The 11,870-nt window shown below is 38.7% G+C and overlaps 1 protein-coding gene across 1 annotated transcript in view; it reads right to left on the bottom strand.

Moving 5' to 3' along the window:
• The window catches only part of dip2ba (DIP2 acetate--CoA ligase B (putative)a), a 48,127-nt gene that overhangs the window by 34,951 nt on the left and 1,306 nt on the right, over positions 1-11,870 (bottom strand). The gene's annotated exons all lie outside the window — the stretch shown is intronic.

Below are 11,870 nucleotides of genomic sequence, written 5' to 3'. Positions count from 1 at the left end.
ATACATATATACATGTACATGTATATACATATATACATGTATATACATATATACATGTACATGTATATACATATACATGTATATACATATATACATGTATATACATATATACATGTACATGTATATACATATATACATGTACATGTATATACATATATACATGTACATGTATATACATATACACACGTGTATACATATACATGTACATGTATATACACGTATACGTGTATATACGTATACATGTATATACGTATACATGTATATACATACACATGTATATACGTATACATGTATATACATACACATGTACATGTATATACATACACATGTACATGTATATACATGTGTATATATGTACATGTGTATATATATACACACATGTATACATATACGTGTGTATATATATACACACACACACACATGTATACATATACATGTGTATATACACACACATGTATACATATACATGTGTATATACACACACATGTATACATATACATGTGTATATACACACACATGTATACATATACATGTGTATATACACACACATGTATACATATACATGTGTATATACACACACACATGTATACATATACATGTGTATATACACACACACACATGTATACATATACATGTGTATATATATACACACACACATGTATACATATACATGTGTATATATATACACACACACACACGTATACATATACATGTGTATATATATATATACACACACACACACACACATGTATACACACACATGTATATATGTATACACACACATGTATATATATATATACACACACATGTACATGTATATATACACACACATGTACATGTATATATACACACACATGTACATGTATATATACACACACATGTACATGTATATATATATACACATGTACATGTATATATATATACACATGTACATATATACACATGTACATATATACACATGTACATATATACACATGTACATATATACACATGTACATGTACATATATACACATGTACATGTACATATATACACATGTACGTGTGTGTGTGTGTGTGTGTGTGTGTATATATATTTTAGGGGTGCAATGATATTCGTATCGATATTGAACCGTTCGATACAGTGCTTTCGGTTCGGTACGCATATGTATCGAACAATACAACATTTGTGATTTATTTTATCAATTTTCCTTCTGACGATGCTGTCTGTGTTGAGCGCTCAGTGAATCTGTGTTCGACTACTCCGCCTAGGCTGCACTGTCGAGCGCAGATCCACTGAGCGCTCAACACAGACAGCATAGTCAGAAGGAAGAGCGCAGGGCAAGCTAGCGAGACAGAAGTTGCAACAGGCAAATTGAACCTCATTCAGATCTGGCGTTTGGAATTATTTTGGTTCTCATGTGACGTATGACCCTGAAGGTAAGCGAGTCATGGACTAAAGTAAAACAGTATGTTGGATGTGCCATGCAATGCTTAATTACATTGGTGTGAACTAGTGTGTTAGCGCAGTTAGCTCGTTAACGTGTTGGCCGTCTAGCCCCATGCACGGGGCGATCGGCGGTAGCTCGTTAACGGAGATTTGCCGTGTTGTGGCGTTAAGGTCATTTCAACGAGATTAACCTGAAAGCACTAGTGGGAACACAACGAATATGACTGCACATTTACGCCAACATCATCCTAGTGCAAAGACAAAAACAACAAGCATGCTACTAACTTTAGCCGAGTCATTTAGACAGCTGTTAGCACGTGATTCTCCTTATGCTGCTGAGAATAAAGCCCAGAAGAAGCGGATAGTATAGCTTTTATTTTGGAAAGAGACATTTCTCTGTAATAAACTCTCTTTTCCAAAGATGAGTGATTCCTCAATCAGATACAGGGCTTGCAAAATCGCTAGCCTGACGTCCTGGAGCTAGCGATCTTTCCAGTTGGGCTACAAAAATCTATCTCTTCCCTGCCCGTCGGGCTATTGTAGGAAAAATATATGTCAATGCTTTTGCATTCTTTCAGAAATGTAGCTGGGTAATTATGTCATTGGCATCGGTGAGCCACTGTCAATATGTGACATATTGAAATCGCGTTTGAATTTGCGCTTGTTTTTTTGCTTTCACTTTGCAATGACAGCACTGATCTGTGAGTGATGATAATTTGTGCACCAATTCCTCTGACATAGTCTTATTAATTGTTAGCTTACTATGCAAACATGACAAGTGAAATCTCCCGCAGCTTAAACATGTGAGAGGTTGATCGCGCAGAGAATCGCTGAGCTTATGTGAGTCCGTGTGTAAAAGTAGCAGTATATATATTTTAGTTCTGCTGAGCCAAATAAGACAGGTCGGGGTGAAGAAGTGACAGCCAAAGAAAAGCTTACCACAAAACGGAGAAGTTATGACAAATGAGACTATAAGGCAAAAAGAAAGTGCAGCTTTATGGTTTCATGGACAAAAGAATTTCTGTGGCTGCAATATGACGAGCTAAATAACCAGGGCTGCACATAAGTGGTCCGCAGGTGCGCATTCGCTGTCAAAATAAAAAACGCGCACAAGGGTTAGGGTTAAATTTAAAAACTGTACTTTTGAGTTAAAATATATATTTATAATTTTAATAAATGACAAATTAAAAAGGCATGAACATTTTTTTGTATCGAAAAAATATCGAACCGTGACACCAAAGTATCGAACCGAACCGAACCGTGAATTTTGTGTATCGTTGCACCCCTAATAAATATATATATATATATATATATATATATATATATATATATATATATATATATATATATATATATATATATATATATATATATATATATATTAGAGATGGACCGATCCGATATTACGTATCGGTCCGATACTGACCTAAATTACTGGATCGGATATCGGAGAAAAATAAAAAATGTAATCCGATCCATTAAATATCACAAAAGCACCTCACAAAACTTGCAACACGCCGTAACTCACCTCAGAACGTTAGCACTCGGAGCAGTATGCATCACGTGATAGAGCGGCTGTGGCATGCGGGACCTGTCGGTGGTCTGGATAGCATGTGGAGCTTCGCTAGCAACCCGGCATTTCATCTCCGACAAAGTTATCCCCGAGAGAAGTAAAGCAAGTGTGTAAGTCCATCTCTGAATGTTTGTAAAGCATTCCTGCGTTAAGCTTAACAAGCGACTGCCTCTTCTTGCTGCTACTTCAATCATGAAACTGCTTAACGATCAGCTGATCGGCTTTTCTGTCGCGAGTCCCTGTCTCTAGTTTGCTTTTGGCCCACTTTGCACCAGAAAGAGGAAACCAGTGGCTGAACAACAGCAGCACGTTTAAGCTTGATAAGCTGTTGTTAGAATGTATTTAATCTTACTTTCTACTCGAGGATCTTTTTCTACATAGCTGACGGCTGGTAACTGTGCAGGGGCGGATCTAGCAAAGTTTAGCCAGGGGGGCCGATAGGGCATTAGCAGGGAAAAGGGGGCACAAAGACATACTTTTCTTTCTTATTCTCATTTAAAATGTCTAGCTTTTAATAAATAATTATCTGACACCCAAAGTTTTAATTTGATGCAAAATGAATAGAAGTCCATTACTGTATATAGTAACTATTAAGTCTAATATATATATACACCCTAGTAAGCTATAGTACTTTTTCCTTTGGAAAGGTACCATCTGTGCAGTCTGCAATTTTGTTGAAGAAAGATGTTGAATCTATTTAATATTTCTTGAAAAATAATTGATTTCTGTGCATTTTTTTTCCACACTGCATCAAATTAAGGTTGATTACGTCGATTAAGCATCATGAGGTGGAGCGTGAGGGGTGGTTCCTTATTTTTTATTTATTTATTTTTGTTGTTGCTGGGAGTTGGAACCCTATTAGTTAGGTTGCTTAATATTTACGCTAAGTACTCTTTAAAATACCAGAATAGGGAGGATGGTGTAGGTTTAAGTTTATTAGATTGATCAGTATTGCTGAACTATGAAATTTTTTTTTTTTGCATACAGGTATAACAGAATAACTTTAGTGTAGTTGTTGTTTTAAACTTGAGTATGAACTTATACAAAATGCAGCAAGATATTTAAAAAAACAGTTTTGTTGATTAAAAAACACTGTATCGGATTCATATCGGTATCGGCAGATATCCAAATTTATGATATCGGTATCGGTCATAAAAAAGTGGTATCGTGCCATCTCTAATATATATATATATATATATATACACACATATATATACACACACCAATAAACTTGCACTTGCTCAGCTTTACTGTTAAACATTAGCAGGTAACGGACAACAAGACAACTAAAATCACTGGGGTTAACAATTATCACGCTTTTAACAACTTTCCAAGGGAGTCAGAAAGTAGGTGATTGGCCTAAAGAGGACAGCCCCGAAGAGGCTCTGGTATTTCACACACAACCCACGGGCGTAACAGTGACCCACATGTAGCAGCCAACCAGCTAGTTGGTCGCTCGTGGATGAGTTTGCCACTGGCTGATGTCTACTAGCCAGGAAACTCAGCCTCAGCGCCAAAGACACTCACACACTCACACACACACACACACAAAATTAGGACTGACTCCGAAGGATTTCGAGAGGGTGGCCTCCACTGCAATAATGGGGGAGCTTTTGTGTCAAAGAGATGCTTGTTTTCTCCTCCTCAGGCATGAAAGAGAATTTGTCTTGCCAGCCAGGTCTATTTATATTCACAAGAGCATTGGCACGGTCACGTGGCTCACTGGGCAGTGGGTATATACTAACGATAGATTAGAGGGGCTCTGCATTAACTCTCAAACTGACACCACCATAGAAAAGAAACAACTTTAATTTCCATGAGCCTATCAGACACAGATCAGAGAGTGTATCACTGAGCAATACCAGGTGTGTCACAGCACTGGCTCTGCGGGGCACAAAAAGCACAGTAGGGGAAAAAGTCCCTGACCATCACTTTCAGTTAGATAAAGTTGGTTGAGTGGTAAATGAAGGTGGGTGCATTGGAAAGCTGTGATAAATGGCCTGATATGATAAAATCAACAGTCATTCTTTCCTTATGATGACTCAGAGTTGGCATCACGTCTATAAAAGCCAAAGCTTGAACAGGTTCACTCACTTTGCAGCGGATTGTTATGCCCTGAAGTAGAGGACACGCCTAATAGCAGTGACTCACAAATCAACAGGCAAGCCTAGTCTGTAAACACGTTATCTAAATACTGTTGGTTTAACTTGACATACATAAACAAGCTACTTATCACATAAATGGGTGGATATTATGTAGTGTTAACCCTTATCCATATACCTTAAACAAGGTAAGATCAACCATTATACTTCAAGTTTTCCAACAAATTATAGAAATAAAAGATAACAGAGTCCTCTCACACCTGTATACACCCAGGGAGAAATAAATTTCAACTAGTTCGGTCTTAAATTCTTATATTATCACAAGAATACACAATAATAATAGATGACACATCTTGACGAGATGAAATAGTTGCAGGTGCTGTTTAAAGATGTCCATCTTTAGGTTAACACAGAGAGTCGTCTTTTCCACGTTGTGCATTTCCACTGTCACATCAATCCAGTTATTTATGGTAGATACTACATTTTCCATCCATCTTTTGGTAATAGCCTTTTTCTCTGCTGCTATCACTATATATTTATTGATGCCTTTCGCTGATCAAAGTACTTCTGCCAAAGTCCAGCCCAGATATAAGCTCTTTAAGGCAGATACTAAATCATTTTATGTCTACACAGACAACTTAGCAAAGAATCTATGTAAAATATGAGAATAACAGACTGTTGTAACGCATCATTTGTTCCCGTTTCTTTTGTTAAATCTACCAAAGCTACCAAAGATAGCACAGGCTGACAACACAGCTTGATTTCTAAAGAGCTATTAGCCAAAGGAGCAGTGCATCATTGAGTGTCTACAGGCATCTACAGTGGAGGCTGTGTCGTGGTTTAGAGCTGCATTTCAAACAGTGGTCTTGTTGAATCTACCATCAGATGAAGTACCATCAGATTTTGATCAGTGCCATCTGGAAAGCCCTGATTGGCAATGGCTTCATTTTTCAGAATGACAATGATCCTAAACACGCCGTCAATGCAGTAAAAACATCTAAAAACATGGGATCATCTAAAGGAAGCCAGTATCCAAAGAAGGGCTTTAAATGTCCTTCAAGAATCCCGGAGAACTACTCAAAGGAGAGAAAGCTCAGGCTCAGAAAAATAAATACTGACTTTCAAGCTTGTTAAAAATTACAAACTCTGTTTTTGTCTGTTTCCCATGTTATTAACGAAATATAAAGAAATGAGCAGATACTCAAGACTTTTTCACAATACTGTCATTTAACAGGACCACGTTAGTGATATTTCAGCCAAATATTAGCACTGTACTTTTATTATTATATATTATTAATATATTATAACATATTAATAAGGCAATGAATACAATATTAAAAATGAAGTGAATGTGTTATTCATTGTTTCTGAGCTATAGTTGGGTTCCTAACTGTTAATCATTTCCAAGGAACATCAAATTGAATGTTTCAAGTATCATCTTGTTATTTCAGTCTCAAACTCACATGCATAATTCAGTCGTTGATTTCTCAATCCAACCTCACATCACGAGTGAACTCGCTCAACAAGTTCAGCATCTTTGACAATATAAAGTGACTTTCTCACACCAAAGATCTGCAGGTCTTACGAGCTGATGAGTGGGATGTCAATATAGCCCCTGGCATAAATTTTAATACGATCTTGTGTTTTTTTGGCATGCCTCAACATGTACCTGGGGAACATAAAAAAGTCAAGCTGACTTACCGCACACACCCACACCACTCAGTGTCCTGGTACTTAATGAGACCGTTTGAATAATTCAGCCAACTATAGGCCCAGAGGAGGGAAAGGGACTCCAGCCATCATTAACTATTCACAGAAGCTGTATTACGTCAAACTCACATGTGCAAATATACTGTTTACACACAAACACAACAAGACCCTTACCAGATGAAATGCCCCGGCTCTGAATCTACAAGCGGGGAGATGAAAGCTTTTGGGATTCTGACCTTCTGGGTCCTCTACAGAGATCAAACACAAGCACAAACTTGTGCAATATCCACTACAATATGTAAACACAAAAATTATAGCATGGTAAGAAAAATCACAAGACTGCTCAAATCCAATTCAAATGCCGTAAGAAATACAAGACGAATGACTTAAGGAGTCTCGCAAACAGCGCTGGAAAATAAACCATCTTTGTCGTTTATAATCCGTCTTTACTATAATTACACCGGAGTGCAATGTGTCCTTTTTAGACACTTTAGTGGCTTCATTAATCTCTTAAAAGAGATAGAAATCTGTCAGACAACAGTCGCTTTCTCGGTCACACTTTTAGAGCTTTATTCAGACATGTTTAAACGTGCACACACAGCAGTGACAGAGAAAGCAGTGATATTTTACATATGTGCAAAAGAGTTGTCATGCTTTGTGGCAACGAGCATTGTCGGTTGTACTTCTGAATGTGTGTGCACCATCCTGAAGCTGAGAGAAAGCTACACCCTATTCACTGTGCACAGAGACAGCTTTCTCCTCTGGATTGGGACGGACAAATATCTCAGGCTTATTGTACTTTGTGAACAGACATCGTTTTAATGTACTGTTTATGTCATGAGCAGCTGTAATGCTGCGCATGCCTGCTCACTCATGCAAATGGACAAAAATTAGACTGAAAGGTGCTAAAAGAGACCTGCCAAGATTGCTTTTGCAATTTGTGTGAAAATCTGAAAGGGGTGTTGTTTCACATCTGGAAACTGGTGAATTTAGATGTGATCAGATTAATGGAAAGCAGTGCAAGTCCAAGAGGAGGTTTCCACAACAAAACAAGCTAAATTTGTCCAGGCTCTGTTAAACAAAATCTGTCAGCGATACAAGAAATGTTACCATTCTGTTCTATATAATATGCCCTTTATTAAAGCAGATGGAAAATCTCATCAAGATTGAAAACAAATCTCTTTTTCAAGAGAGATCCATCAAATGTAAATATAAGAAATGAGTACAAGTGATATTCAGTACAGAACACAAACAGTAACATGGACTCGGATCATATGCAACAACATATCAAGAACAAGAGCATCAAAACAAATCACACTCACACTGAAGAGAGCCATTTTCTCGATCCTTTAAAATGGACAAACTCCCCCACACTTCTAACAATTTCAGCTCTTTCTGTAGATTATTCCACAAAAAAGGGGGTTAGAGGAAAGAAAAGAAAACCTTCTCCCCTCCAATTCTGTTCTGACAAACGTTTGTAAAATACAGTGAGAGCAAACGCCGTACTGGTTCTGATTTTTACACATGTACGCAAATAAAACAAGACTAAACCATTTCACTCGATGGGATAAACACAGCTTTTAAATACATGTCATACACTTCCATAAATGAAGTTAAAAAAAATGACTCCATTAGCTGAGTTGATGGGGAGATTTGTCGCATGTCATTACCTCCTCTCTCCCTCGGTTTAATCTAGATAATCAAATACACAATAAAGACAAACAAAATCAAAGTATTGGGGCTGAAAGTACAATACTGATGACATCATGCTGCGAATGCTTTACGATATCAATTTTACCACATTTCCACCTGCTATTCGCAAGAGATCATTGGAACATCTGTAAGAAGCATGTAGTAAGAGGCCTGTTAGAGTAAGAAGTTGAGAAATGAAATCTGGGTAAAGATTTCATCTTTCCAGTCAGTGTAAGGAGCCTCTTATTCCTCATTTTACACCAGAGCAAAAGGCACCTTAAAAACGCACGCACTGCAACACATGTTCTTCCGTTTGAGGAAGTGTCCATCACATGTCTCCAATCTGCCTTAAATTTAGCACTGTTTTGACTGTAACAAAAACAACTGTTTGCTGTTTAACACACTGAGAAATAATAAAAACAGCTCAGAGACATTGTGAAAACCTTTATGACCTAAGTATCGTACAGAACAGCTGGAAATATTTTTTCATTTTGACTATAAAATTACAAAATAATTCTCATCTTTCAGGAATTTAGAGATTTTTTGCATCTAGCCCAAAAATGGTCGAGTAGTTCAGGTAACATGAAGCCCACACTGTAAAATCTAGGCGGAGCTGATTTTTCTGTCTGTGTTCAGACAGCGTTACGTTGTGAATGCTTTGTGCTACGGTGATACACCAAATATCCCCGTAAAGCTCGCCTTCTCCTCTTACCGGAACTGTCTGAATTTTGTCTCTAGCAAAAGTGGTAATGGAGTTACAGTCATTCAAAGAGCGCTGGACCGCGGGTAAAAATGAAAGAGTTTAAAGGGTGGGAGGAGAGTCCTCCTTGACGATTCATCAGACTTCGCCCTACATGCTGTCACTGATGACTAAGGTCAGGAAAGCAGGTAGCTAAGAAAGGCTTAGTCCATATTAGTGCTGACATGCTCTGCTGAGGGCCTTCTCTCCTTCATACACAAATGAACACAGCCTACTTCTGCTACATCTGAAGGATTGGCCCAGAAAAGAAGACTCTCTGCATACTGATCAGAGATGCAAACAGACAGCGACCCCACACACATATCAACAAGTGCACTCCATGCACTAGAAAGCGCTCAGAAGCAGATTGGGAGGAACTGCCAATCATTTCCAGTTGTATTGCAATGTCAAAACAGCACCTCGGCACGGAGCATCAGCATTAGCCGACAAACCAGAACTCATCTGTGCAGAATTTTGCTTGGGTCAGCGATTTCTCTCAAGCAAACTTGACAGACGGAAGGTGATATAAAGCAGGTAGGCTGGACACAGGGATGAACAAGACATGAACTTTTACCTCTGGCCCAGTAGAGAGATGGGAGGGCATGCACTCCCAGTGGAAATACACACTGGGTGTCATCTTCTTGTGTGTATGACCAGTCAGCGGCCGTTCCCTTCTCTTCATATGGAGGCGGCTCATTCCAACGTACACACAAAGATCGGGTTCAGCTGAATGGCCTAAATGGCAGCAGAAGCTCCTGGCCACAGCGGCTCAGACCAGCTGAATGGTCCTCATTGTGTCCACCACAGTCACAGGGGGCTCGCAGAAATGAGTTGTTTTCTAAGAGGCCATTTGGCAGGCCAGTGTTCTTATCCGAGCAACACAGGAACAGGCATTTCCACTTGCTTCAGATGAGGGCTTGTTATGGACTCAAGAAAGACGGCCCATGAGGCACGCATCCAGTCACAAAGGGACTAACAAACTTATACATACATGGACGTGAAACGGACTTTATACCACCGCCCCCAACCCACTCTTTCCACTACACTCAGTGTCTCGCAGCTAGAATTTAAAAAGCATTGCATTCATAAGCCATGATGTCACACGAGCATGTGTTGAAGTCTAAGTGTCAACACCAGAATACTGGGAATTTGCCCGCTTCTTGTACCAACCGGTTTTTGAACCTCGTGTTTCTGACGGGCGCTCGTCAACAACAACAGAAATGCAGAGTTTTAAAAGCAGTTCCTGTTTGCAAGAAGTGCATTACTGTGCAAGTGCGTAACAGACCAAAAATAATGGTGACATGCTGTTAACCACAAAGATTAACCACAAGCAAGTTCCGATTCCGGTAAATAATCAGAAATAACTCTAAAACATGTACGGCCAACACAGGCAAAACATATTTGCATTTTTACTCTTAGTAAGTCATAAATATCAGTGTAATTTGCTATATTTATCATATATCATATTGCTATGATGCAAAACAACAAACAAATTTAACCCACAATACACCCTGAGATTTTAACGCTTGTTTAATATTATATGTTATGTCTTTGTTTTATCTGTCTGATGTATCTGGTTCTTATCTGTACTTTTATTGTTTATATAAATGCTACCAAGGAACCAGAGGGGCAGATGAAAATCAGCCTGTAATTCGCCAAACCTGACTCCAACTGCTTGTGTTAATTTTTGTACCACGTGTCCATTTATAGAAAATGAGCATAAAGATGAAGGAATAATTGGCAAACCTTTCTTAAATAACCTGTGATCTAATATAACATAGCGATCTTATAGACCTCAGTCTCCCCCTGGGGCATCTAAAGGTGTTGGCCCAAAATGACTCCCTTCCAACAAGAGTCCCTCTAGTCCCGTTTCATCGCTGTGGTGCAACGAGAGCTCGTGCTAACCTACAGTGGCCCAGCATGTTTAGTCCACATAACTGCGTTTTACTATATATGGATGTTTTAATCTGTTAACGTGAAAGTAGTACTCACAGCCCTCCATCTAATTTTGAACGCGCTATTGAAGACAACTTCACTTCCTTTAATGGCGTGTTGTTTAAAAATGTGACATATCACTGCGAGACTAATGAGAAATTTCCACATACAGGTTGTACCCAGCCTCTCACCCAGTGAACGTCTCCTGCCTCCATGGAGTGGATGTACTGTATATACCACTAATGGGCTACAGTAACCAAAACAGAACAACTGCTGAGATTCATCAGCAGGTCAGGTCAGCACACTAAATCCTTTTTAAATCTACAGCTGAAAACACCTTTGAGTAATGGACTAATATCATTATTATACTCTGATCGAACACTTTGGTATTTTTATTGCAGTCAGTATCTTTTTACACAGTGTCATAACCCCCTTTTTAAGCCTTTATTACTCCCAGATATGAAATCATCATGTATTTACATCAAAACGCATGCATAACCAATTATAGGAGGGTAGCTATATATGATGCTATATTTAGAAAAAACAATAACAAAATGCTATGGACGCTGTGGATAACTAGAGGGGTCACTGCACAGGAGGATTAGATTTAGCTGCATGTATGGGGGCCACAAAGCAGGGGAAAAGGAGGGGGTACTGTCACGGATGTGTGACAGTGTGTCATTGGTGGGGTA

Source organism: Astatotilapia calliptera, chromosome 20 (genome assembly GCF_964374335.1).
Source record: "Astatotilapia calliptera chromosome 20, fAstCal68.1, whole genome shotgun sequence".
NCBI classification, from domain to species: domain Eukaryota; kingdom Metazoa; phylum Chordata; class Actinopteri; order Cichliformes; family Cichlidae; genus Astatotilapia; species Astatotilapia calliptera.
This window is presented reverse-complemented; position numbering and strand designations above follow the sequence as displayed.